General features: G+C 42.8%; 1 long non-coding RNA gene across 2 annotated transcripts; it reads left to right on the top strand.

Moving 5' to 3' along the window:
* The first annotated feature begins 5,850 nt into the window (after nucleotides 1-5,850).
* Nucleotides 5,851-16,004, top strand: LOC142651874 (uncharacterized). Of its 2 annotated transcripts, XR_012847725.1 has the most exons (4): nucleotides 5,851-5,931; nucleotides 7,060-7,148; nucleotides 9,452-9,489; nucleotides 10,059-16,004. It is a non-coding gene; the product is annotated as an uncharacterized LOC142651874 (long non-coding RNA). The 2 variants fall into 2 exon arrangements; XR_012847726.1 differs by lacking the exon at nucleotides 7,060-7,148.
* Nucleotides 16,005-26,814: the final 10,810 nt, after the last annotated feature.

Below are 26,814 nucleotides of genomic sequence, written 5' to 3'. Positions count from 1 at the left end.
GTGTGAGTGGCACGAATACAGCATGTGTCCTAGGTGTGAGTGGCATGAATGAAGCATGTGTCCTAGGTGTGAGTGGCATGAATGCAGCATGTGTCCTAGGTGTGAATGGCATGAAAGCAGCATGTGTCCTAGGTGTGAGTGGTGTGCGTTCGCATGTGTCCTAGGTGTGAGTGGTGTGTGTGCGCATGTGTTCTAGGTGTGAGTCGTGAGCATGCGCATGTGTCCTAGGTATGAGTGGTGTGCATGCGCATGTGTTCTAGGTTTAAATCGTGAGCATGCGCATGTGTTCTAGGTGTGAGTGGTGTGCATGTGTTCTAGGTGCGCGTGCACATGTGTCCTAGGTGTGAGTGGTGTGCGTGCGCATGTGTCCTAGGTGTGAGTGGCACGAATATGGCATGTGTCCAGCTTCTGGGTTACATCTGTGCGCCATGTGTCCAGCATATGTGTGTGTGTGTATATATGGTTGAATATAAAATATAAATCACACTATTTATTTAGTTCCAGTATGGTGATATTTAAGCATTGTATACCGGTATAATTTGCAATCTTTATATGACAGTATTAGGCCATGATAACGCAAACAGGATTTGATTAGGACTAAGTCCCTTATTCCAGACCTAAATCCCTTTCATATCCACTAACATTCTGCATCCATTACAAGTGAGTGGACTATTTTATACCCCATTCACATGCAGCAGAAATAAGATCCGCAAGAAACTCTCCTGTAGAATAATGAGCATGTCTGTTATTCTCGTGGGAAAGCCGTGGATTGGTTGGAGTTGGAGCTATCAGGACTATTAATAAATCTCCCCATGTCCTGTATAGCTGGAAGGTGGTCCCATGTACTCCAGCCCAGCACTGGTGGCTGCGTATGGCCTGCGGTGGGCCTGTCTGGATGATTTTAATTCCCAGTCCGGCCCTGGTCAGGGGCATTGCTGCCCTATTGTGCCCACCAAGGATATTACAGGGGTTTATTACATAGAACAACATGCAGTAAATGAATCCCCTCAGTGAATAACGGGCTGTATGTTATTAATATGTAATAATCCCGTCATATATTATAGAATCTGTATGATCAGCACATAGATACATTATATCATATATTATACAGTGTGTAGAAAAGAAGACAGCACGGCACTCACCATTTGCAAAAGGCTTCTCTTTATTCCAAGATTGAGGCAGGCAACACGGGATTCAAAAGGCAACAGAGCCAACTGTTTCGCGTCCTTCAGACGCTTGATCAAGTTGGCCGTGCTGTCTTCTTTTCTACATGTTGTCATTTGCTGAAACTAACTTCAACACTCACTGAGCACCGCCAGACAAAGGCTGTCGAACCACAGGTACCAGCGAGCTGAAGCACAGAGTCTGTGACATTGCAAGCTAAGGCAGTGCCAACCATTTTTCATTTCTACATGTTGCACAATATATTATACAGTGTGGATGACAAACACTGCTGTTACTATGGCAACCAATAGGAATCCAGCACGGCTATTACCATAGCAACTAATAGCAATCCAGCACTGCTGTTACCATAGCAACCAATAGGAATCCAGTACTGCTGTTACCATAGCAACCAATAGGAGTCCAGCGCTGGTGTTGGTTGCTATGGGCAACACACACTTTTTGTTAACACTCATTTATAGGGAGATTCCTCGGAGACTCACAGGCGTATTAGCCGCTGGGACTGGGACTGCTGCTGGCTAAGGGTTAATAATAAGGGGCGGTAGTTTAGGAGGGGTCTTCCCTCCCCCCTTTCTCTTATCATAGTGAGTCAGCTATTCTAGGGGGGGTGTATGGTTAGGGACGGGGGTGGTTATGGCGGTGAGGTAGTATATAGCTTCCCTCCCCCCTCTCACTTACCTCTTTTGGCTGAATTCCTCCCCTCCCTGATAACGCGATGGTGCGGTGATGGTGTTTTATTCTGTCATTTTATGTATCTATCCGTGCGCTTTTTTGGTTAATTTTGCTTTCACCGTCTCTTTAAAAAATATAGATGGGAACCACACACAAAAAAAAACAAAAAACCTGCAGTTGACGCGGTTCATGGTTCGTGGTTTTTGGCGTGATATTCTGTGTGTATAAAAAAATTAAAATAATTTTTTTTTAGATTAAAATGCAGAGATTTTCTCTGTCACGCTTTTATTTCTGGCGCGGCAGCGGCGGTTTCTTGATGGTATATTTTGTTGTATGATGTTTGGTCATGGCTGGCGGTATTAGGAGGGTATTTACCTCCATGTCCTTGGGATGGGCGGCATACAGGTTTTCATTGACCTCTGTTTAAGGTCATTTAGAGTTTTGATATTTTGATCAGATTAACAAAATGTTAGTTTAATTAATTATTATAATTAATAAAGTTGTGCCCCCCCCCCCGGGTCACCCCCACATTCAAAGAAGCCAAGTGTCGGAGGGTAATTATTAGGGACCACCAGTTGGCAGTGGTGAATTATCATATGGGCGGTTCGGGCGGCCGCCCAGGGCCCAAGGTTCCCAGGGGGCCCATGGCCACCCGAACCGCACATCATTTTAAAAATCACTTGAGACTCAGTGCTAGCGCTGCTAACGGCCACTGCTGAGAGAGAGGGAGGGAGAGAGGGAGGGGCGGACTGGAACGGATTCGAGCCTCCAGCGCAGTGCTGATGGGGAGGAGGGGGAGGGATAGTAATAGCAGGGGCTGGATAGGACTAGCAGACATGCGTCTGATAGGTGGTAGAACATGCCCCTCTTTGATGCGGCACGTAACGCCAGTGAGGAACAGAAGAGAAGGGCGGTGGTCGAGAGGTGAGGAAGAAAGTTAGTCTGCTGTTCGCCTCCTGCCCCAAGCAACAATCGGCAGACGCTAAGGGGGGATTAATTATACAGCGAGTGGAGGGGGGGATTTCCATCTAACTCACTGCAGAGGACTCTATGAAGGGGGGAATAATCCCCCCCCCCATCCCCCATAGAGCCCTCAGTATTTCAGTATTTATTATACAGCAGGGGGGGAGATTTCCATCTAACACTACAGAGGACTCTATGGGGGGATAATAATTTCCCCGCATAGACACTCAGCAGTCAGTTAGACGCTCAACCGCCCCCCCCCCTGCTGTATAATAAATACTGAAATACTGAGGGCTCTATGGGGGATGGGGCGGATTACTCCCCCCTTCATAGAGTCCTCTGGAGTCACTTAGATGGTTAGACCCCCCATTCAGTATAACCCCCCCCCTTCCCATAGAGCCCTCACTAGTTACTAATATATTGCAAGGGGAAGTCAAATTGTCTGACTGCTGGGGGCTCTATAGGGGGAGGGGGCGTCTGAGCGACTAACTTCTGGGGGCTCTATAGCGAGGTCTGAACGGTGGGCTCTATGGGGCTCTATGCCCCCCACAGAGTTGTCAGAATCAGACACTCAGACCTCCCTATAGAGCCCCCAGAAGTCAGTGAGACAACCTCACCCCCCCCCCCCTTGCAATATAATCCCCACATACAGCCCTCAGTTTTCCCATAAGGGAAATGTGTGACATATCCACCTGTTTTTGCTCTCGCTGCCTCCTGGCCACATCCTGATTACATGGTCGGGAGTTACGGAAACAGCATAGCTTGCTGAGCTACGCTGATTCCGTAAGTCCCATAAAACTGAATGAAAGAGCTCTTCTGCCTCTTAGTTTTAGCGATTGGTGGGGGTCTCAGCACCCGGACCCCCGCCCATAAAAAGTTCTGACATGTAACTATGACATGTCAGAAGTTTGAACATTTACTTACCCTTTAAAAAGAGGTGTTACAATTTGTTTTTATTTGATGTGTTAAAGGCTATGTAAACCTTTCGAAAAGTTTTTTTTAAATAAAATAGTGTATGGTGTTTAGTGCAACCTTTCTAAATACTTATTAAAAATTATTTTTACTTTTTGAGATACAGCTGCTTAATAGGCCTGAATACAGAGCAGCTGTATCTATTGCTAAAACCTGTATCCGTCAGGTCAGTGGCACTGATGGGTACAGTGTCAGCGCGTTGGGGGAGGGTTGAATTGCGTGTGATGGGGAAGGAGGGGGCCCAAGTTGTGTCAACAGCCCAGGGCCCATGGTACACTTAATCCACCACTGCCAGTTGGTTATAAGACTTCATATGCAGACAGCCCCAGAAGTAGAGCAATGGAAGAGAGGACATGTGACCTGCACAAACCAATCAGGATATTGCTTTCAATTTCCAATAGGCTGTGAAACGCTTTTCTCCTGCACTTCCCACGACCGATATAGAGATGCTCCTGTCACACCAGTAAATATGTATATTTTATTATCATCATCATTATCATCATTATTAACCCCTTAGTGACCACTAATACGCCTTTTTACGTGATGCACTAATGGGCTTTAGGCTAGGCTGACGCCTTTTCACGTCAGCCTAGTCTAAGTCCTGCACGGGTCTCCCGTGCAGGCAGGAGCCGGGGCTCTGCTGTCTGATGACAGCTGAGCTCCTGCTCCAACGCCCGCGATCGAAGTTTACTTCGATCGCGGCCGTTTAACCCGTTAAATGCCGCCGTCAATAGCGACCGCGGCATTTAACTTTATTTACAGAGGGAGTGCGCTCCCTCTGTCACCCATCGGCGGCCCGCGAATGCAATCGCGGGTCTCCGATGGGGTGTCATGGCAGCCGGGGGACTGATAAAAGCCCCCAGGTCTGCCCTGGACATATGCCTGTTAGGACGCGCCGGAGGCACGTCCTAACAGATTGCCTGTCAGATTTACACTGACAGGCAATAATGCTCTGGTATACGAAGTATACCAGAGCATTATAGCAGCGATCGGAACATCGCACAGTAAAGTCCCCTAGTGGGACTAATAAAATCAGTCATCAAAGTCAAATAAAGATTATTAATAAAAAGTACAGTAAAAAAATAAATAAAACCATTTTTTTCCATAAAAAGTGGTTTTATTTAGTAAAAGTGTAAAAAAAAAAAAAAAGTACACATATGTGGTATCGCCGCGACCGTAATGACTCCATTAATAAAGTTAATATGTAATTTAAACCGCAAAGTGAACACCGTAAAAAAAAAACGCAAAAAACGATGGCGAAATTGCAATTTTTTTCCATTGCCCCCCAAAAAAGTCATAATAAAAATGAATCAATAAGTCCCATGTACCCCAAAACAGTACCATTCAAAACTACGTCTTGTCCCGCAGAAAACAAGCCCAAAAAATCACTACATTGATGGAAAAATAAAAAAATTACAGCTCTTGGAAAGCGACGATGCAAAAACAAATAATTTTAGTTCAAAAGTGTTTTTATTGTGCAAAAGTCGTAAAACATAAAAAAACCTCTACATATGTGGTATCGCCGTAATCGTACCGACCCATAGAATAAAGGTAACATGTTATTTACGTCGCATAGTGAACGGCGTCAATTTAAAAACGCATAGAACAATGGCGGAATTTCAGTTTTTTTTTATAATCCCCCCCAAAAAGGTTAATAAAAGTTAATATAAAAATTATATGTACCCAAAAATGGTGCTATTAAAAAGCTCAACTAATCCCGCAAAAAACAAGTCCTCATACAGCTATGTAGACGAAAAAATAAAAACGTTATAGCTCTTTGAATGCGACTATAGAAAAACGAATAAAATAGCTTGGTCATTAAGGCCTAAAATGGGCTGGTCACTAAGGGGTTAATATGGTTGTTATTATTATAACATACTAGGAAAAGTGCTGGCAAAAAGGGGGTGGAGTTAAGCACAGCAACCAATCAGAGTACAGCTTTCATGTCCTACACTGTACTGAAAACGTGAAACATGAAATGTGATTGGTTGCTACAGGCAACACAGCCATTTTGTTTCCCACAATTCTCCTGGGCCCCAGTGTGACATCACAATGCATCTGAGTAAAAGAGTCAAAGGCAGGCACAGTATATATATTGCCACATACCCAGTAAACCACAGAAGCTGAACAACAAGAGAAGGGGTATGTATAAGGCAATGAAAGAATATCATGTAATAACGATATGAATATCCAAAATGTATTTATTTAATTAATCAAGACTCAATATGCAAAACAGAGGTTAAAAACATTTAAAATCGGCACCAAGAATGCCATATAGAAATCAATTGGAGGGGGGAGAGAGAGAGAACCACCATGATAAGCGGCAACAAGTATTGTAACCCCCACTCGCTCACCTAAACCCCTAGAGCAGACATGTAATGCAAGAGATAATGATCAAAGAACAAAAATGTTGCATCAGGTAAGCATAGATCAGCATGTCCTCTATGAAGTCCATAAGGGGAGAAGGAGACAGATACCCCACGCGTATTGGCAACAAGTGGCTTCCTCAGGGGTTAGCTAGCAAATGAGTTTTAGAATGCTGTATATATAGGAAGCTGGATAAAAATCAATTAGCAGTGCCATGGTGTGCACCCTAAAGCGCACTGACCTTGCTTCCTGGAAAGAGCAGGTGAATGCGATGATCAAAACACGCCTCCGTCCGTGCGCAGTGCGCACGCGCAGAGGCCAACACCATGTGCACCTGGTGACGGCCTCGGCGCACGCGCAGTGCGCACGGCAGGAGAGTGGAGGCCACTGAAATCAATGGCACAAGACCACTGCTTCAGCGCATGCGTCAGGACCGTCACCATGGAGACATGATGCGGGAACCCGCGCACACGCAGAACCAGCTCCGGAGGAAGCGAAGAAAGGCAAGGAGAACATCAAAGGTAGAGGAGAGGCCAGATCAAAGTACTGAGCTGGACAATGCTGTATATGGGAGAGAATTTAGCGCAAGAAGAGCAGGACATGATGATCTGTGCCTAGGTAAGTGCAGGAAAACGATGTATGGAAAGTAACAATAGATCGGGACGAGCCACAATCAAGAAATATAAAAGATAAGGGGAGTATTAAATCAAAAGGACAAATCAAAAGGAAAAGAATATTATAAATTACTTTCTGACTAACAATGAGAAACACCTGTATGATACCAATATACAAACAATATACAGGGTTACAATTAAAACTATAAAAAGAAGGGATTGTAAAGGTCCTGAAGATTTTGCTTATACTCCTTTCTTTATTTTCTGACGACAAACGATATTCCTTCAGAGATATCAGGAAAAATTTAATGGAACCTGAGAGAGAAGACATCTTTAATATCCGAGTTCACAAAAATGATGTTATTATGCACATTAAATGTGAGTAATAAATAATAAAAAATAAATAAATAAATAATAAAAAAATGAAGACAAATCATGTGAAAAAGTGTCAAAATTAAAAAAGAAAATTATGAATAATATATAAGTGTGAAAATATGTGTAAATTAATATATAAAAAATATAAAAGTGAAAAAAAGATATATGTGTAGAAAATGTAGGAGACCTAAAGTATAATAAATATGTAGGTCAAAAGTGAAAATTAATTATATTTTGTAAAAAACGGTATATAGCAACTCTTCATTAATGCCCCTGTGTGAGATACATTGAGTGTTATAAATCCACCTAGCTTCATGTTGCAGAAGCTTAGGGTTTAAGTTGCATCCTCTAATATTAGTCTGTATATGTTCCAAACCAATAAGTTCAAGTCTAGAAATCTTACCTTTGTGTGCTTGAAGAAAGTGTGACGCCACCGAAGTCAAAATTTTGTTTTGTTTGGCATCCCTGTCTGCCAATCTGATGGTAGATATATGTTGCTGTATTCTTTTACACAATTCTTGGCTTGTTTGACCTATGTAGATCTTAGGACAAGAGCAGATAATTGCATAAATAACATTCTTAGTTCGACAATTGATGTATGATTTAAGTGGGTATTGCTTTTTGTCAATTGGATCTATGAATGTGTTACTAGGATGAACAAATTGACATATATTGCAATCACCACAGGCATATGAGCCGATAAGCCTAGTGCCTCTCCCCAAATGAGTTGTGGGTCTTAAGAAATGACTGCTTGTGACTTTGTCTCGCAAATTGCGGGCTCTTCTCGCTGTTAAGAGAGGTCTCGCAGTAATATGTGGAATCAATTTAGGTTCACATAACAGTATATTTCAATTTTTATTCAAAATTCTGTTAATATCCTTCCATTGGCTATTATAAGCCGTGATGATCCTCAGGTTGTTGTCCTTGGCACGAAATTTTGGTGTAAACGTCTGTGTTCTGTCGCTTTTTGCTGCTCTTGAATAAGCCTTAGAGATTATTTTTTGGGGGTAACCTCTTGATTTAAATCTCTCGCTCAATTCCTGTGCGCACAGTTTAAAATCCTGTTCCTCACTACGGTTTCTCCTGATACAAAGGAACTGTCCTGTTGGAATGCCATTTTTCAGATGTGGTGGGTGAAAGCTCTATTAGTGTAATAGATTATTGGTGGCGGTCTCTTTACGGTGGTCCGTATATGAGGTCCATTAATTATGATTTTCAAATCCAGGAACTCTACCATTTCTTTAGAGATTTTCGCTGTTAAGCTCTTCAATATATGTCCTGCATTCTTCTTCCGTGCCCGCCCAAAATAATAGAATGTCATCTATGTATCTTTGCCATTTGATGACATGTTGTTGGAACTTGGTAGATGGATAAATTAGTGTCTCCTCCCACCAACCCAGAAAAAGGTTTGCGTAGGAGGGAGCACAACGAGCCCCCATGGCTGTGCCAGAGATCTGGCGATATAATTTTTTGTCGAACACGAAGTAGTTATGACCAAGGACAAATTCAAGTAGGTCAAATAAAAAGGAATCATGCTGTCTATTGGATGCCGTCTGCTGGTTTAAATGGTACATAATTGCCCGTAATCCCCAATGATGTTTAATATTCGTGTACAAAGATTCTACATCTAGGGATACAACTAAGGTATCCATGGGAACTTTCACTTCATTCAGTTGTTCTATTAAGTGCATGGAGTCCCTAGTATAAGATTTAAGTCGTAGGACCATAGGTTGTAAAAAATGGTCTATGAATGTACACGCCTTTTCACAAAGCCCACCTATGCCGGCTACAATAGGCCTGCCTGGAGGGTTAGATAGTGATTTATGCACCTTAGGCAATAGATAAAAGGTAGGAATAGTAGGTTTTTCTACTTTCAAATACTTACATTCATTAGTGTTGACAATCCCATAACGGAATGCTGCATCAATGAGTAAATCCAGTTTCTTCTTGAAGATGTCGGTGGGATCCGAGGGTAGGACCTGATAGAAAGATGTATTATTCAACTGTTTAATGGCTTCTTGAGTATATTGTTCTATGCCCCATAGTACAATGTTACCCCCTTTATCCGCTTCTTTGATAACAAATGTGTCATTTTCTCTCAAGGAGGAGAGAGCTAATCTCTCAGATTTTGTGAGGTTATCCTGTTGGTATCTGGATACCTCTAATTTTTGAATCTCCCTGGACACCACTTCAAAAAAGATTTGCATAGGTGGACACAACTTAAATGAAGGGGTCTTCTGTGACGGATTTTTATAGGGGAATTTCTTCTTACCTGATATGTCAACATCCTCATTCTCTTTTAATAGGTCCAGAAGGTCCCTGAACGCTTGACGCTGCTCCTCTGGTAAGTTGTCGATCATAGAGGGTTGATGGTACAGTGTTTTGAACATGAGTTGCCTACAAAATAGATACACGTCTTTGGTGAGTTTGAATTTATCCAGCCTTCTTGTGGGCGAGAAGGTAAGCCCTTTTTCTAAAACTGACCTTTCCAGTGAGGTTAGTACATGTGGGGTGAGGTTGATAATCTGAAGTTGTTGTATTGCAGGGTTATTCGAGGTCTGATGTTGTTTCAAGAAATTGTGTTTGCTCAGTTTGGGGGACCATTCCCTGTGTCTTGGTCCTCTTTTTTTCACGTTTACCTCTCCTGGTCCTCTCTCGGTATCGCTTGTGTCCGTAGATAAAAATCACTGGAAGATTGTTCAGCAATAGGAGATGCAACATTTTGTCTAAATTTAGAATTACTGTATCCCTGTCTTCTATTGCCCACATGTTTCCATTTGTATTCTCTTTGTTTCTCAAAATCTGTTCTATCCCTAAAAAACTTTTGTTTCTTCCCTTGTATTATTTTCCTTTTCATATTTTCATATTCACAATGCATCTGGGGTGATTTTTCATGCTTTGTGTTGTTTACAGGTCGGCTCCGATCATCATATTTTCATATTTGCAGAGGAATCAATACAGAATATATTAAGCTCCGCCTCCCTGAACGTCCATCATATACAGCCGCCGGCACAGAAGGAGGAGCCGCACTTTATTTTATCAACATTAGGTAGAATAATACTAACACCCCACATACAAAATATATTAACACTGCCAGACTATCCTCTTACTAGAGACCCCAGACCATAATACCCCTACCTACAGACCCCCAGACCAGATTATCCTCTTACTGCAGACCTCAGGCCAGACTATCCCATTATTACAGACCCCAGACCATAATACCCCTAACTACAGACGCCAGACCAGACTATCCTCTTACTACAGACCGCAGAAAAGACTCCCCTAAATAAAAATCCCAAACCAGACTCCCCTAATTACAGACCCAAGACCAGACTATTCTCTTACTATAGACTGCAGAGAACACTCCCCTAAACACAGACCCCAGACCAGACTCCCCTAACTACAGACCTCAGACCAGACTATTCTCTTAGTATAGACCCCAGACCAGACTATTCTCTTACTTTAGACCGCAGAGAAGACTTCCCTAAATAAAGACCCCAGATCAGACTCCCCCTAACTACAGACCCCAGACCAGACTATTCTCTTACTATAGACCCCAGAGAACACTCTCCTAACTACAGACCAGACTCCCCTAACTACAAACCCCAGACCAAACTATTCTCTTACTATAGACCGCAGAAAACACTCCCCTAAATAAAGACCTCAGACAAGTCTATCCTCCGAATACAAACTGCAGAGAAGACCACCCATAAATACAGACCCCAGACCAGACTATCCCTAGACCCTAGACCAGACTACTTTTTAATACAGACCTCAGACTAGACTACCCTTAGGCCTTATTCACACGAAAGTGTTATACGTCCGTGATACGTGCCGGATTTTCACGCGCACCGCAGGGACCTATGTTAGTGAATGGGGCCGCTGAGACTGTCATTGATTTTCACGCAGCGTATGTGCGCTGCGTAAAACTCACGACATGTCCTATACTTGCCCGTGTCTCGCGCAGCACGCACCCATTGAAGTCAATGGGTGTGTGCAAATCGCGCACGGCACACGGAAGCACTTCTGGGTAACGCGCGTGATTCGCGCTACAGCTGGTAAAGAGGAGATGGGAAACATAAAATCCCCTCCTTCTTTACTGTGTCGTCACATAAAAAGGGAGTGTCATAATGATGCCGGCTGCGCGAAAATCACGCAGCCACACACCATATACAGATGCCACACGGACCTTCTGCGCACGCAAAACACAGCGTTTTTTGCGCACGTAATTCGCACATGTTCATGTGAATAAGGCCTTAATTACAGACCCCAGATCAAATAATCCCTCTAATACAATCTACAGACCAGACTATCCCTAGAACCTAGACCAGACTACTTCTTAATACAGACCCAAGACCAGACTACCCTCAGCAAAACAAACCGCAGACCAGACTCTCCCTAAACAAAGGCCACTGACCATACTCCCCTTAGATAAAGACTCCTCCAATTTCCGATGCTCTGGCCAGGGGATTTCATACCTTAAAGCCCACGACATTACTGTGCATATATGGACAGTGTCATGCGGAGCTTCTTCAGGAGAGAAATCCCTGACCACAGATTCCGATATCTTCAAGCTCCTAACATTAATATCCATATGTAGACAATGACGTCAGGGACACTTTCAATAGCGGAGTCCCTGGTCAGAGCGTTGCCGCTGTTCTAGTCGGGAATTCCAGCATATTGAAGCTCCTGACGCCACTGTCCATTTATGAACAGTGACGTCATGGACTCCTTCAAGAGCGAAATTTCCGGCCAGAGCACTGCCGATGTTCTAGCTGGAAATTTTGCCATCTTTAAGCTCCTGACATCACTGTCCATATATGGATAGTGTTGTTATGGATTCGTCCTGGAGCGAAATCCCCAGCCAGAGTGTTGCCTCTGCTATGGCTGGGGATTCTGGTATCTTAATGCTCCTGATGTCATTGTCCATATATGGATGATGACGTCATGGACTCTTTCTGGTGCGGAATGTCTAGCCAGAGCTTTTCTGACACTTTTACAGGGTATTCTGACATTTTAAAGCTCCTGGCATCACTGTCCACATATGGACAGTGATGTCATGGACTACTTCAGGAGCGGAATCTCCGACCAGAGCATTGCCGATACTCTGGCTTTGGATTCCGGCATCATAAATCTCCTGATGTCACTGTCCATATGTGGACATTGATGTCAGGGGTTCTACCAATAGATGAATTCCCATCTAGAGAGTTGACAACGCTCTGGCCGGGGATTCCAGCTTCTTAAAGCTTCTGACAATACTGTTGATATATGGACAGTTACGTCAGGGACTCTACAGTTTTGAAAATCCCGGCCTGAGCAATGCCGCCTAAAGCGGAATCCATAGTCAGAGTGTTGCCGCCGATCTGGCTGGTGATTCCGGCATCTTAAAGCTCCTGACATCACTGTCCATTAATTGACAGTGACATCAGGAGCGCTATCAGGAGCGGAATTCCTTTCCAGAGCGTTGACGACGATATGGCCGAGGAATTTGGCATCCTAAAGCTCCTGAGATTACTCTCCATATATGGACAGAGACGTCAGGGACTCCTTCAGGAGCAGAATTCCTGGCAAGAGCGTCTTAAAGCTTCTGATGTCATTGTCCATATATGCAAACCTGACGGTAAGAGCAGCACAGCAGAGCTAGACCTCGCAAGGGTCAATTGGTTGCAAGCCTCCAGGGGTACGACTTGTAAATCCCTCAAACATAGGTATAGCAAGGAAAAGAGGCAGCACTCCAAATTGAAAGTATCCAAAAGCGGTTTTTATTCACCCATATGTATAAGGGTGGGACATTTCAGCTGCTCAATGCTTGACAAAGGGTGCATTGAGCAGCTAAAACTGTGTGCTGCTTCTTTTCCTTGCTATACCTATTGTCTATATATGGATAGTGAGGTCAGGGGCTCTACCAGGAGCGGAATTCCCGGCCAAAGCGCTGCCAGAGCTCTATCCGAGAATTTCCACATCTTAAAGCTCCTGACATCACTGTCCATATATGGACAGTGACGTGAGGGGCTACTCCAGGAGCAGAATCCCCAGACAGAGTATTGCTACCGCTCTGGCCGGGATTACGGCTTTTTGACGCTCCTGACATCACTGTCCATATATGGACAGCGACGTGAGGAAATCCTCCAGGAGCGGAATCCGCAGCCAGTGACATCAGGGGCTCTATCAGTAGCGGAATTCCTGGCCAGTGCGTTGCCGATGATCTGGCGGAGGAATTTGGCATCCTAAAGCTCCTAATATCACTCCATATATGGGCAGTGATGTCAGGGGCACCTCTTGGAGCTGAATCTCTGGCCAGAGCATTGCCTTCCCTCTGGCCAGGGATTCCGGTTTCTTAAAGCTCCTGACTTCACTGTCCATATATGCACAGTGACATCAGGGGCACCTCCTGTAAGGAAATCTCTGGCTAGAGCGTTGCGGTCTCTCTTGCCAGGGATTCTGGCTTCTTAAAGCTCCAGACTTCCCTGTCCATATATGTACAGTGACATCGGGGACTTAATAGTAGCAGAATTCCCGGCCAGAGGATTGTCAACGCTCTGGCCAAGGATTTCGGCATCTTAAAGCTCCTGACATCACTGTCCATATATGGACAGTGACGTCAGGAACTCTTCCAGGAGCGGAATCCCTAGCCAGAATGATGCAGTTGCTGTAGCTGGGATTTCGGCTTCTTGAAGCTCCTGACATCACTGTCCATACATGAACAGTGACGTCTTGGACTACTTTAGAAGCGGAATCACTGGCCAGAGCATTGCCGATGCTTTGGCTGGGGATTCCGGCATCTTAAAGCTCCTGACGTCACTGTACATTAATGGACAGTGACATCAGGGGCTCTATCAGGAGCGAAATTCCTGACCAGTGCTTTGCCGAAGATCTGGCAGAGGAATTCAACATCCTAAAGCTCCTGACATCACTCTCCATGTATGGACAGTGATGTAAGGGACTCTTTCAGAAGCGGAGTCCCCAGCCAAAGCGTTGTCGCCGCTCTGGCAGGGATTCCAGCTTCGTGAAGCTCCTGACGTCACTGTTCATATTTGGACAGTGATGTCATGGACTCCTTTAGGAGCGAAATATCCGGCCAGAGGTTTGCTTATGATCTGGCTGGGGATTCCGGCGTCTTAAAGCTCCTGATGTCACTGTCCATTAATGAACAGTGACATCAGGGGCTCTATCAGGAGCAGAATTCCTTTCCAGAGCGTTGTCGACGATCTGGTCGAGGAATTCGGCATCCTATAGCTCCTGGCATCACTTTCCCATATATGGACAGTGACGTCAGGAACTCCTCCAGGAGTGGATTTCATGGCAAGAGCATCGCCGCCGCTCTGGATGGGGATTCCGGTTTCTTAAAGCTTCTGATGTCTTTGTCCATTATGGACAGTGTAGTCAGGGGCATTATCAGAAGCGGAATTACCGGCCAGAATGCTGCTGGCACTCTGGCTGAGGATTTTGCTGTCTTAAAGCTCCTGACGTCACTCTCGCATACATGGATAGTGATGTCAGGGACGCCTTCAGGAGCAGAATCCCCGGCAAGAGAGTTGCTCACGCTCTGGCCGTGGAATTTTGTTTTTTTTAAGCGCCTAACTTCATTGTTTATATATGAACAGTGACGGAATGGGAGTTCCCAAGACAGGATTTTCCAGCCAGAGTGCTTGCAATGCTATTGCCGTAGACTCCATAACCGAAAGCCCCAGACATCACTGTCCATGTATGAACAGTGACTTCAGGGACTTAAACTGGCTCATCGCTTAAAGTAGTGCTGTGCCCAGTGAGTTCGGGAGACATATCCCACTGTATATACATTGGGATATGCTGCTGCCTTCTGTCGGAGGTATACTTCGGGACTCCACCTGACGTATGCCTTCGAGGGAAGGAAAAAACATGATGTGAATAGGCCCTAATATAAATGTTAGTACTGTACTATAATATAATGGTGAGACATTAGTATTTATATTCTATTACTTCAATATAATATAAATACTAAGGCCCAGATTTACTAATACGGACTTTTCTGTCACTTTTCTGACAGAAGAGCCCTGGAGCAAGATGTGGCAAATTTATTAAAAGGCGCCTCCCTACAGGTGTGATGTGCGCTACAATCTGAAATCTATGCCAGCTACGGGTTGCTGTCTATTTTTACTATAATTTACGACAATTTCTGGCATAAATTAATGTAAATTTGTCACCCAGGGTTGGCCCTGCCCCTTCTTGCTAAGCCACACCCAATTTTTTGAATGTGACAAGAGCTATACCCCACTATATTATAATGTCTAGTACCGCACTATAATATATACACTAGTACCTCACGATATTATAATGTCTAGTACCGCACTATAATATATACGCTAGTACCTCACTATATAATAATGTCTAGTACCGCACTATAATATATACACTAGTACCTCACTATATTATAATGTCTAGTGCCTCACTATAATATATACACTAGTACCGCACTATAATATATACACTAGTACCTCACTATATTATAATGTCTAGTACCTCACTATAATATACACACTAATACCTCACCATTATATAACACAGCACAGTTACACAGGTCAGGACATCCTCAACCACTCACAGTCCTTAGGAACTAGCAGTCAGGGTGATAGATATAGGACAGACGATCCTGTATCACATCTAGTAATAGTATTAGCGGCTTTGATCCAGGGTTTATAACTGATCGCCATTTTCTGGGGTCAAAAAGGAATTTTTCCCCTGTGATACTAATTGGCCAAACGTGTCCAGGGTTTTTTGCCTTCTTCTGGATCAACAGCTTTAGGTGTAGGGATGTCCTTCACATTAATAATATACATATAAAAATACATATAATAAAATGAATCTTCTTCCATATAACAAGTCTCCTGTGTCCTTATTCTCAGCATGTGGTGGAGTTTAGTATCTAGCGGAGCTTTCAGGACTTTGTGGTAAAGTTTTTTCATATATAGATCACTATTAAAAAACGAATCTAATATTTTATTATATCTGCTTCTCGCACATTGATCGTGGCTATTATCACACAGTTATTGGGCAGGGGGTAATATTCAGCAAAATAAATGAGCCTATGAAAGTCTTTATCGCTGTGGGAAGCTGAGGGCGGCTGCTTATTTATCTGCAGATACCTATGTGGTATTATACAATGTCCATTTAAATTTAAGGGGTTGTGCAGGATTAGAAATACATGGCTGCTATCATTAAAAAAAACAGCGCCACACAAGTCCACAGGTTCATTGTGGTATTGCAGTAAATAGAGTATTCACTTCAATAGAGCTAAGCTGCTATACCAGACACAACCCATGGACAAGTGTGGCTCTGTTTCTGGAACAAAGTAGCCAAGTTTTGCTCTCCGCTCTGGCTCATAGATGGCCAGGTCTTAAAGGGGTTGTTCGGGCACAGACAGGTTTTTCATACTGATGACCTACCCTCAGGATAGGTCATAAGTATATGATTGGTGGGGGTCCGACACCTGGACCCCGCACTGATCAGTTGCTCCGGCTGACTCCCGGCTGAACAAGAAAACCCCTTCATGGGCTCAGAAAATAACAGACAAGGTAACTGTACATATGTTCATGGTCAGTGGCATACATACAATAGAGGGGACACCATAGCCAAATACCATAATAGGCTCAACATTATTGTGCCAGGTTATGCCACCCGGGACAGTAGGGCCAGGTTGTTGTTTCCGTCACGCTCTTTCAAAGACCCTTGAGCCAATTCTCTACCTTTTGTTTGCTTACAATATAGATTGTCTGTAGAGGGGAGTCCCGCAGAGGTTCCTTCACCAACTAGCCAAAGGGATTAACTAGGGCCTCATAGTAGCCGCATTGTCTACGATATGTATAACCTTAGTCCATTAAAGGGGTTGTCTAGTTTAGAAAAACATTTTTGAATCACCATATTAGAGAATTTTGTATTCCGGATCATCATCTCCTGACCAGAGTGGAGAAAGTCTACAAAGAGCTCCCCTCACTGTGGAGGACTAAACACATTCATACATTACACGTACAGACTAGTCATATCAATTAGTCCTGTGTAATGTTTATTTATTGCAAGGGTACTGGACATTTCATACCAGATTCCCTCATAGATTAACCCCTTAAGGACGCAGCCTAGTTTTGGCCTTCAGGCTCAGAGCCCATTTTTCAAATCTGACATATTTCCCTTTATGTGGTAATAACGTCGGAATGCTTAAACCTATCCAATTCTGAGATTGTTTTCTCGTGACACATTGGGCTTCATGTTCGTGGTAAAATTTGGTCGATATATTCAGTGTTTATTGGTGAAAAATTGCAAAATTTAGAGAAAATAGCATTTTTCAGAATTTAAATGCATCTGCTTGTAAAACAGACAGTTATACCACCCAAAATAGTTACTAGTTCACATTTCCCATATGTCTACTTTAGATTGGCATCGTTTTTTGAACATTCTTTTATTTTTCTTGGACGTTGCAAGGCTTAGGGCTTTTGAAATTTTCTTAAAAATATGAGAAATTGCTGTTTATGTTCTTTTTTTTAAAGGTACTTCTTCAGTTCTGAAGTGGCTTTGAGGGGCCTATGTATTAGAAACCGTGATAAAACACCCCATTTTAAAAATTAGACCCCTCAAAGTATTCAAAACAGCATTTAGAAAGTTTTTTAACCCTTCAGGCATTTCACAAGAATTAAAGCAAAGTAGAGGTGAAATTTGCAAATTTCATTTTTCTTGCTGAATTTCAATTTTATTAAAATTTTTATCTGTAACACAGAAGGTTTTACCAGAGAAATACTACTAAATATGTATTGTTCAGATTCTGCAGTTTTTAGAAATGTCCCACATGTGTCTCTAGTGCGCTCGTGGACTAAAACACAAGCCCCAGAGGCAAAGAAGCACCTAGTGCATTTTGAGGCCTCTTTTTTATTAGAATATATTTTAGGCAGCATGCCAGGTTTTAAGAGGTGTTGAGGTGCCAAAACAGTAGGAATCCCCGAATAGTGACCCCATTTTGGAAACTACACCCCTCAAGGAATTCATTTATGGTTGTTACCATTTTGACCGCACAATGTGTTCAAAATTTCTTATTTTCACAGGGAACAAAATACCCCATTTTGTTGCCCAATTTGTCCTCAGTGCGGCAATACCCCATTTGTGGTGATAAACTGCCGTTTGGGCCCATGGGAGGGCTCAGAATGAATGGAGCGCTATGTGTTTGTTGGAGTCCAGATTTTGCTGGATTGGTTTTCGGGTGCCATATCGCATTTGCAGAGCCCCAGAGGTATCAAAGCAATGGAAACCCACCAGAAGTGACACCATTTTGGAAACTACACCCCTCAAGGAATTCAAATATGGTTGTTGTTACAATTTTGACCGCACAGTTTTTTCACAGCACCTATTTAAATTGGGCTGTGAAATTAAAAAAATGAAATTTTTTCCAATAAGATGTCATTTTTTATCAAAATTTCTTATTTTCACAGGGAACAAAATACCCCATTTTGTTGTCCAATTTCTTCTGAGTGCAGCAATACCCCATTTGTGGCGATAAACTGCCGTTTGGGCCCATGGGAGGCCTCAGAAGTGAAGGAGCGCTGTGTGTTCTTTGGAGTGCAGATTTTGCTGGTTTGGTTTTCGGGTGCCATGTCGCATTTGCAGAGCCCCAGAGGTATCAAAGCAATGGAAACCCAATAATATGTCGTTTTAGCTCAAAAATTCTTATTTTCACAAGAAATAAAATACTACATTTTGTTGCCTAATTTGTCCTGAGTGCGGCATTACCCCATTTGTGGTGATAAACTGCCGTTTGGACCCATGGGAGGGCTCAGAAAGAAAAGGAGCGCTTTGTTCTTTGGAGTCCAGATTTTGTTGAATTGGTCTTCGGGTGCCATGTCGCATTTGCAGAGCCCCAGAGGTATCAAAGCAATGGAAACCCACCAGAAGTGACCCCATTTTGGAAACGACACCCCTCAAGGAATTCATTTATGGGTGTTGTGACCATTTTGACCCCATAGTTTTTTCACAGAACTTATTTGAATTGGGCTGGGAATTAAAACAAAATAAATATTTTCCAATAATATGTAGTTTTGGCTGAAAATTTCTTATTTTCACAAGAAATAAAATACCCCATTCTGTTGCGCAATTTGTCCTGAGTGCAGCAATACCCTATTTGTGGTGATAAACTGCCGTTTGGGCCCATGGGAGGGGAGGACCACCATTTGGCCTACTGGGGATTTACAGGTGCGAAGTCATGTATGCAGAAGCCCCTGAGGTACCAGTACAGTTGAAACCCGCAAGAAGTGACCCCGTTTTAAAAACTACACCCTTAAGGCATTCATCTAGAGGTGTAGTGAGCATTTTGACCGGAGACATACAACCCATAAACTGTAATGTGGGTTCTCCCGGGTATGGCAATACCCTCCATGTGGCTGTTAACAGCTGCCTGGGCACACAGCAGGGCTCAGAAGGGAAAGATAAGGGGGGGATAAGCTGTGCGGAGTACATCAGGGTAAGTAAAATTGGGGTAAATTATAAACCAAGGGATGTATGATAAATTTTAAAACACTCTTTCATACAGAGCTCTGGTTTTTCGGGACACGCGTTACATTGATATATTGTGTCCTCCCTTATCCCCCTCTTATAGCAGACTTTGCACCTCTTTCGAATTCTTCCCTTCCTGCCAGTTTGGGGAACTTCTCCTGGAAAGTTTTGCCCTTGTACGATGCGTGTGGCCTCGCTTCCAGAAGTACTGGGTGCCCCCCCCCCCTTCCTGGTCCCTAAAGATTAGGTTCTTGATAACCACCTCTTGAAATTCCAGGAAAGTTCCCCTCTGGCCTGCACATCGACGTAGCACGTACGCATTGTACAATGCCATCTGTATGATGTGCACGGCCAGCTTCTTATACCACACCGCATGGCGCTGTAGGGCTTCAGGACTTGATGTGACAAGTCCACCCCTCCCATGTACCTATTGTAGCCCAGGATGCAGTCCGGTTGGGGGTCTCAGTACTGGTACCTCGTACAGGTACATGGGTACTGGTGTGACATCTCTCTTGTCTTGTACTTGACACACAATATGTTGCTGCTAGATTGTGCCCTGCGCTCACCCCTTCTTGTTTGCCCTGCAGAGTCTTAGGGAGGCCTCTCAGGTTTCTACTAGCAGTGCCACATGCCACAGGACTGGAAGCGAGGCAGTTGAAGAGTGGGACGCTGGTATAAAAATTATCCAGGAAGAGGTGGTAACCCTGGTCCAGCAGTGGGTGCACCAAATCCCACACAATTTTTGCATTAACTCCCAGTAAGGGGGGGGGAGCATTATGGGGGTTGAATACTGGTGTCCTTCCCTTTATATAGCCTAAATTTGTAGGTATACCCTGATGCACTCTCGCACAGCTTATACATCTTCACGCCATACCTTGCCTTCTTACCCGGCAGGTACTCGCGGAATTGAACCCTCCCTTTAAAATCTACCAAGGACTCATCAATAGAAATACACTTCTCGGGGGTGAATGCTTGGGAAAACCGGGCACTGAAACGGTCTGTTAGGGGTCTCCATTTTTACAAACGGTCAAAACTGGGGTCACCTCGGGATGGGCACGGCTCATTATCAGTATAATGTAAGAAGCGAAGTATTGCCTAATTTATTTATTTTTTTAGGTACTAGTTCAGTTCTGAAGCTGCTTTGAGGGACCTATATATTAGAAACCCCTATCAAACACCCCATTTTAGAAACTAGACCCCTCAAAGTATTCACAACAGCATTTATAACGTTTATGAACCCTTTAGGTGTTTCACAGGAATTTAGAGCAAAGCAGAGGTGAAATTTACATTTTTTTTTTGTCAGAAAATCCTTTTTATACAATTTTTTTTATAACACAAAAGGTTTTACCAGAGAAACGAAACTTAATACGTATTGCCCAGATTCTGCAGTTTAGATAAATATCCCACATGTGGCCCGAGTGCGGTAATGGACTGAAGCACCGGCCTCCGAAGCAAAGGAGCACCTAGTGGATTTTGAGGCCTCCTTTTTATTAGGCACCATGTCCGGTTTGAAGAGGTCTTGTGGTGCCAAAACAGTGGAAAACCCCCAACAGTGACCCCATTTTGGAAACTAGACCCCTTGAGGAATTCATTGCAGTTTTCATGGGGTGCATGTGACTTTTTGATCAGTTTTTATTCTATTTTTAAGTGGCGTGGTGACTAAAAAACAGCAATTCTACTATTGTTTTTTCTGTTCAATGATTTTTATTAAATTTTTTCCATACAAAAATTTTCATACAAAGAAAAAGAAAACAATAGATGCACGATATACATGTCGCATTCCAGTGTTAACACAAGTGAACGTGTTAGTGTCCAAGTTTATATGACTGTTTTATATCTTTACATCTGTAAAACTTGTAAACAAATCAACAAAATAACAACGTAACATCGCTAGCAGTATTACTTTCTTCAAGTATATTTTGTACAAATGTTGCTAATCCTTCCGTTACCAATTTGGCGTAAGGGTATGTAGGAGCTATATGTGTTGACATAGGGGGTTGGTTGACCAGCATTCCCAGATATTGGAGAATTTAGTAAAATTCATATGCAAAGGATGAATTAATTAAAGTAGGAGTTCTGCTTGAGTTGGTACGTCCACACTCTTCCAGTGTCTGGTCACTACCAGTTTTGCCATCGCCAGTATTTTGCACAACAATGTTCTGAATTTTGGAGGGATCTCTTCTATCTGTAGGAACAGTAGAGCTAACTGAGGGGATTTAGAAATTCGTATTTCAAACAAGGATTCTAATAGTGCGAATACTTCTCTCCAATACTCGTGTACTTTTTGACATTCCCATAGTACATGTAACAGTGTGCCTTTGGTACCGCAACCCCTCCAACAAGTTTCTGGCACTGTTGGAAACATTTTATGTAGTTTGTCTGGGGTATAGTACCATTGTAAGTGGGTTTTGAGAGCTGCCTCTAAGTGCGAACTGCATTGCAAGGACCTATGAATTTGTTTGTATGCTCCCCTCCAGTCTTCTTCTCCAAAAGATTTCCCCAACATCCGCTCCCATGTCAGAATATTATGGGTTTTGCGGAAATCAGCGTGTCCTGATAATGTGTCGTATATCCCCTTAAGTATTTTGTTAGGTTTAACTATTAAGTTAAAAAGTTTCATGTTGCATAGAGGGTGCTGATTTTTTAAGGTTGCTATGTAGTGTCTAACCTGTAAGTATTTATAAAAATCGCCCCTGGGAAGAAGATATGTGAACCTCAAGTTCTCAAAGGAGTTTAGCTGATTGTTAGAGTATAAATGAGACATTAGGGTAAGGTTCCTTGATTTCCAACTGTTCAAGTTTAAGTGTGGAATAGCTAATTCTAGTACCTCTATTGGTATCTGTGCATTCGGAAGAGGCACAAGATCAATGGAATGTTCTTGTATGTGTGACCAACTTCTTAGGGCTGCTTTTGTGATTGGAGATATTTGTGGTGGCGTGGCTATGTGCCAGAAGTCCAAAAACATGAGAGCTTTTAGGTTTGCTGGATAAACATAAGATGATTCTATATGTACCCAGTGAGTTGTGATTTTATTCATCCATCCAGGATGATATAACGCCACCAGAGTAGAAGTATAATATCCGTATATATCTGGTACACCCAGTCCCCCTAGTTTCCTATCTCTAGTCAAAATATGTGCTGCAGCTCTAGGTTTTCGATGGGCCCAAATAAATTTCATTATCTCTCTCTGGATAGTTGTAAAAAAAGATTTTGGTATCACTATGGGAACTGTTCTAAACAGATATAGCAGTTTGGGTAGCAGTAACATTTTGAATGCAGCAATCCTACCTATCCAGGATATTTCAAATTTGTGTAATCTAGTCATTTCAATCTGTAATGTTTGTAGGAGAGGTTCATAATTAGCTCGGTATAGAGCCTTATGAGATTGCGTCAAAGTGATACCTAGATACGTGATGCCTTTTTCTTTCCAGTCGAATGGGTATTTATGTTTTAGGAAATGTAACACAGATGGCGAAATGTTTAGCGGCAATATTTGAGACTTCTGGGTATTTAGTTTATATAGTGAAATCTGCCCAAAAGACCGGATGCATTCTAGTACCGCTTCTAGTGAGTCCTCTGGGGAGGCTAAGGAGAGGATAATGTCATCCGCATAGAGTGAGATTGTATGTGGTCTACTGTCAATATTTATACCCTGTATATTGGTGTGTGTTCTGAGAGTTTGAGCTAAGGGTTCCATAGATAATATGAACACTAGGGGGGATAGCGGGCACCCTTGTCTGGTTCCATTTGTGATTTGAAACGTGTCAGATAGTACACCATTAGTATACACCCTAGCTGAGGGGCTTGAGTATAGTGCCTTTATCGCTTCTATTATATTTCCTTTAAATCCCATCTTTTACAATGTATCAAAAGCATATTCCCAATGTATGCGGTCAAACGCTTTTTCCGCGTCTAACGCTAACAGAACCGATGGTGTCTCCAATTGTTCTATGTTATGTAGAATTCCTAGCACTCTACGGGTGTTGTCAGAAGCTTGTCTACCCTTCACAAATCCCACTTGATCTTCTCCTATTAGTGTGGGTAGCATGGGGGCAAGTCTCATGGCCAGAATTTTTGCATATATTTTTACGTCCACATTTAGTAGGGAAATGGGTCGAAAGTTTTGAGGGGCATCTGTAGGTTTGTCAGGTTTTGGGATGGTAACAATTAAAGCGGCTTGATTCTCTGCTGGCATGGAACCTGTATCCATTGCTTTTTGGAAAAATCTGCACATATACGGCATTAGTATACTCTGAAGAGATTTATAATACATATTCGTAAGTCCATCTGGGCCAGGGGACTTGCCATTGGGAAGTGTTTTTAGCGCCATTGAAATCTCTTTTTCTATGAATGGTGCACTTAAATTCATCAATTGGGTTTCTGAGAGTTGAGGCAAATCTATTTTTTGTAAAAAGGCCTGTATATCTTTTTTCGATGGATGAGGGGAGAAGGGATCTTGATCCAGATTATATAAGGATGAGTAGAAGGTACGAAATTGGTTTGCGATTTCTGTGGGATGGGTTATTTTTGTTTGGGTATGCGGATCTAGTAAAAATGGGATCTTGGATTTCTGATGTTGTGTTTTTAATCTACTCGCTAACAATTTTCCCGCCTTATTATTCTGCGAGTAATATCTTGCTTTGGTTTTTTTAAGATTCTTCTCATATTCTGAGAGTAAGCTACATCTTAGGTGTTGTCGGAGAGTGTACAATTTTTCCGCATTTTGTGGCGTCTGCTTAATTTTGTTCAGAGTTTCCAGGGAGCCTATTTCTGCCGTAAGAGAGGCAATTAAAGCCATCTTCTGTTTTTTTAGTATGTGACCTAAGCGAATGAAAGTGCCTCTGATAAAGGCTTTATGGGCATTCCAAAGGGTGAAATCATTTATTTGGGCATTATCATTCTGTTGAAAGTATTCTTGGAGATCATTGGCAATAGTTAGTTTATGTTCTGTATGAGATAATAAAAAAGGGTTGCATCTCCACAAATACGTAGGGTTAGATATATTGCTTTCTTCCAGAGTCAAAGTTATCGCCGCGTGATCCGACCATTTTATATTCTCTATAGAAGAATTTTTAGTAGCAAAGAGCAGTTCCTTGTCCACCAAAAATAAGTCTATGCGGGAATAGCTATTATGAGTTGGGGAGTAGAAAGAGTAATCCCTTTCTGTACTGTGTTGGGCCCTCCAGACATCATACAGTTCTTGTTTCGCCACTAAAGGACCAAGCTGGGGTTGGGGCTGGCGACTAGGATTCGTAGTATCTAAAGATGCATCGACTATAGCACTAAAGTCTCCACAAATTATTATCTTTCCCTGTCTAAATTTGTTAACTATTCTAATTATTTTGTGAAAAAAGCGAATTTGGTGGCGGTTGGGAGCGTAAATATTTGCCACTGTGTAAGTGATGTTATTAATCGTACAGATTAAAATAATGTATCTGCCGTTTGGATCATTATGAACTTGTAGTTGTTGAAAAGCTACTGAGTTTTTCATCGCTATTAAGACTCCTCTCGACTTGGACGTATAGTGGGATTGGAATATATAAGGAAATTGATGGTGTTTAATTCGGTTTGCATCTGTCTGCAGTATGTGTGTTTCCTGAGCACATAGGATGTCACATGCTATATCCTTAGATTCTTGCCACATGTGCGCTCTCTTGTGTGGGCTCTTCAGGCCGTTGACATTGAGTGAAGCTATTTTAATTGTCATTTAAAGGACATGAAATTGTGGAGACTGACCCTATGTACAAGGCATAAACAACATCACAATCATTAGCTGCATCTAAGGTAAGTATCTCAAACCCTTTCTCCTGTTCATATTCACAATTAATATATCTACTGCTAGCACAAAGATATAAGAAAAGTACAAACAAAAAACAATAGATTCCACATGGATCTATCACAAACCATGGACAAATACAGCTGTCCATCAACTTGGGGGAAAAAATAGTCAGCTTGATATCAGGTCAAGATGACCGCAACTACACCTGTAAAAGCTTATCCTCAGGAAAGAATAGCTTTGGTGAGGGAGGTACTTCCGTTTCAACGACCAGCAGGAATCTCATGTGGGAAGTAGAAGAACTCGATCCACTGTTGTCTTCTTAGTGTTTTCGGTGTTTTCGGTGGTCTACCCTTTGCCATTCATCTTGAATCCGCTGAGGGGCGTGATTGGATTGCTGAGGTTGCAGGCGAACTGGTATGTCCCACGATTTTAGTAGGAGTGTGCCTTCTGGCAAATTACGGATCACGTGCATAGAGTTGTTTCTATGGATGAGTAGGCGAACCGGGAATCCCCATCTGTATAGGATCTTGTTGTCCCGCAAAGTGGTTGTAATCGGGGCCAAATCTCTTCTTAATTGTAAAGTTGCTGCTGATAAATCCGTGAATATAGATAGGTTGTTGTATTGCGCTGGTATGGCATCTTTTCTTTTGAGGGATGTCATCAGTTGTTCCTTCACATGAAAAAAATGTATACGTGCTATTACGTCACGTGGCACATCATCTGTGAGGTGCTTTGGTTTTGGAAGTCTGTGAATTCTATCTATAATTAGATCTCTTGGGTTGCACCCAGGTAGCATGTTTTGGATGAAATCTTGTGCGTATTTCTGCAGGTCAGGCGCAGCGACATCTTCGGGGATCCCTCTTAATTTTATATTGTTTCTACGGGATCTGTCTTCTAAGTCAGCCATTTTTGCCTTGATTTGAGAAACTTCTGTTTCTAAGTCGTAATGAGCGTCGATCAGCCCATTATGTGAGGTTACAAATTCGCTAAGCTTAGATTCCGCGTGTTGAACTCTAATCTCCACGTCCTGTATTGCTGTGGACAGGGGATGTAGCATTTTGGCAAAACCAGCCTGTAATGATGTACTAAGAGCCTGGAGCATATTCTTCATTGTCAGTTCTGTAACCACATTAGTTGAAGATGGCATATCATCTAACATGTTTCCCTCTGAGATAAGTGCCCCAGGGGACGTGTTATGTCCTTCCGATATTGCAGGGCCTGTTATTGGAAGAAGGATCTGCCTTTGTGGCGATGAGCGTCTTGAGCTCAGTAATGGCGGCGACGAGGATACTGCATGCTGTGAGCTCTGCTCCTGATGTCGTCCCCGCCGACCCGTGGCAGCGCGGTTTACTGCCCGAGTGTCCCTGCAAGTTATATCCTCAG

This window comes from Rhinoderma darwinii, chromosome 5 (genome assembly GCF_050947455.1).
Source record: "Rhinoderma darwinii isolate aRhiDar2 chromosome 5, aRhiDar2.hap1, whole genome shotgun sequence".
In the NCBI taxonomy this organism is placed as follows: domain Eukaryota; kingdom Metazoa; phylum Chordata; class Amphibia; order Anura; family Rhinodermatidae; genus Rhinoderma; species Rhinoderma darwinii.
The sequence above is the reverse complement of the archived record's forward strand: the minus strand, read 5'-3'. Positions and strand labels throughout refer to the sequence as shown.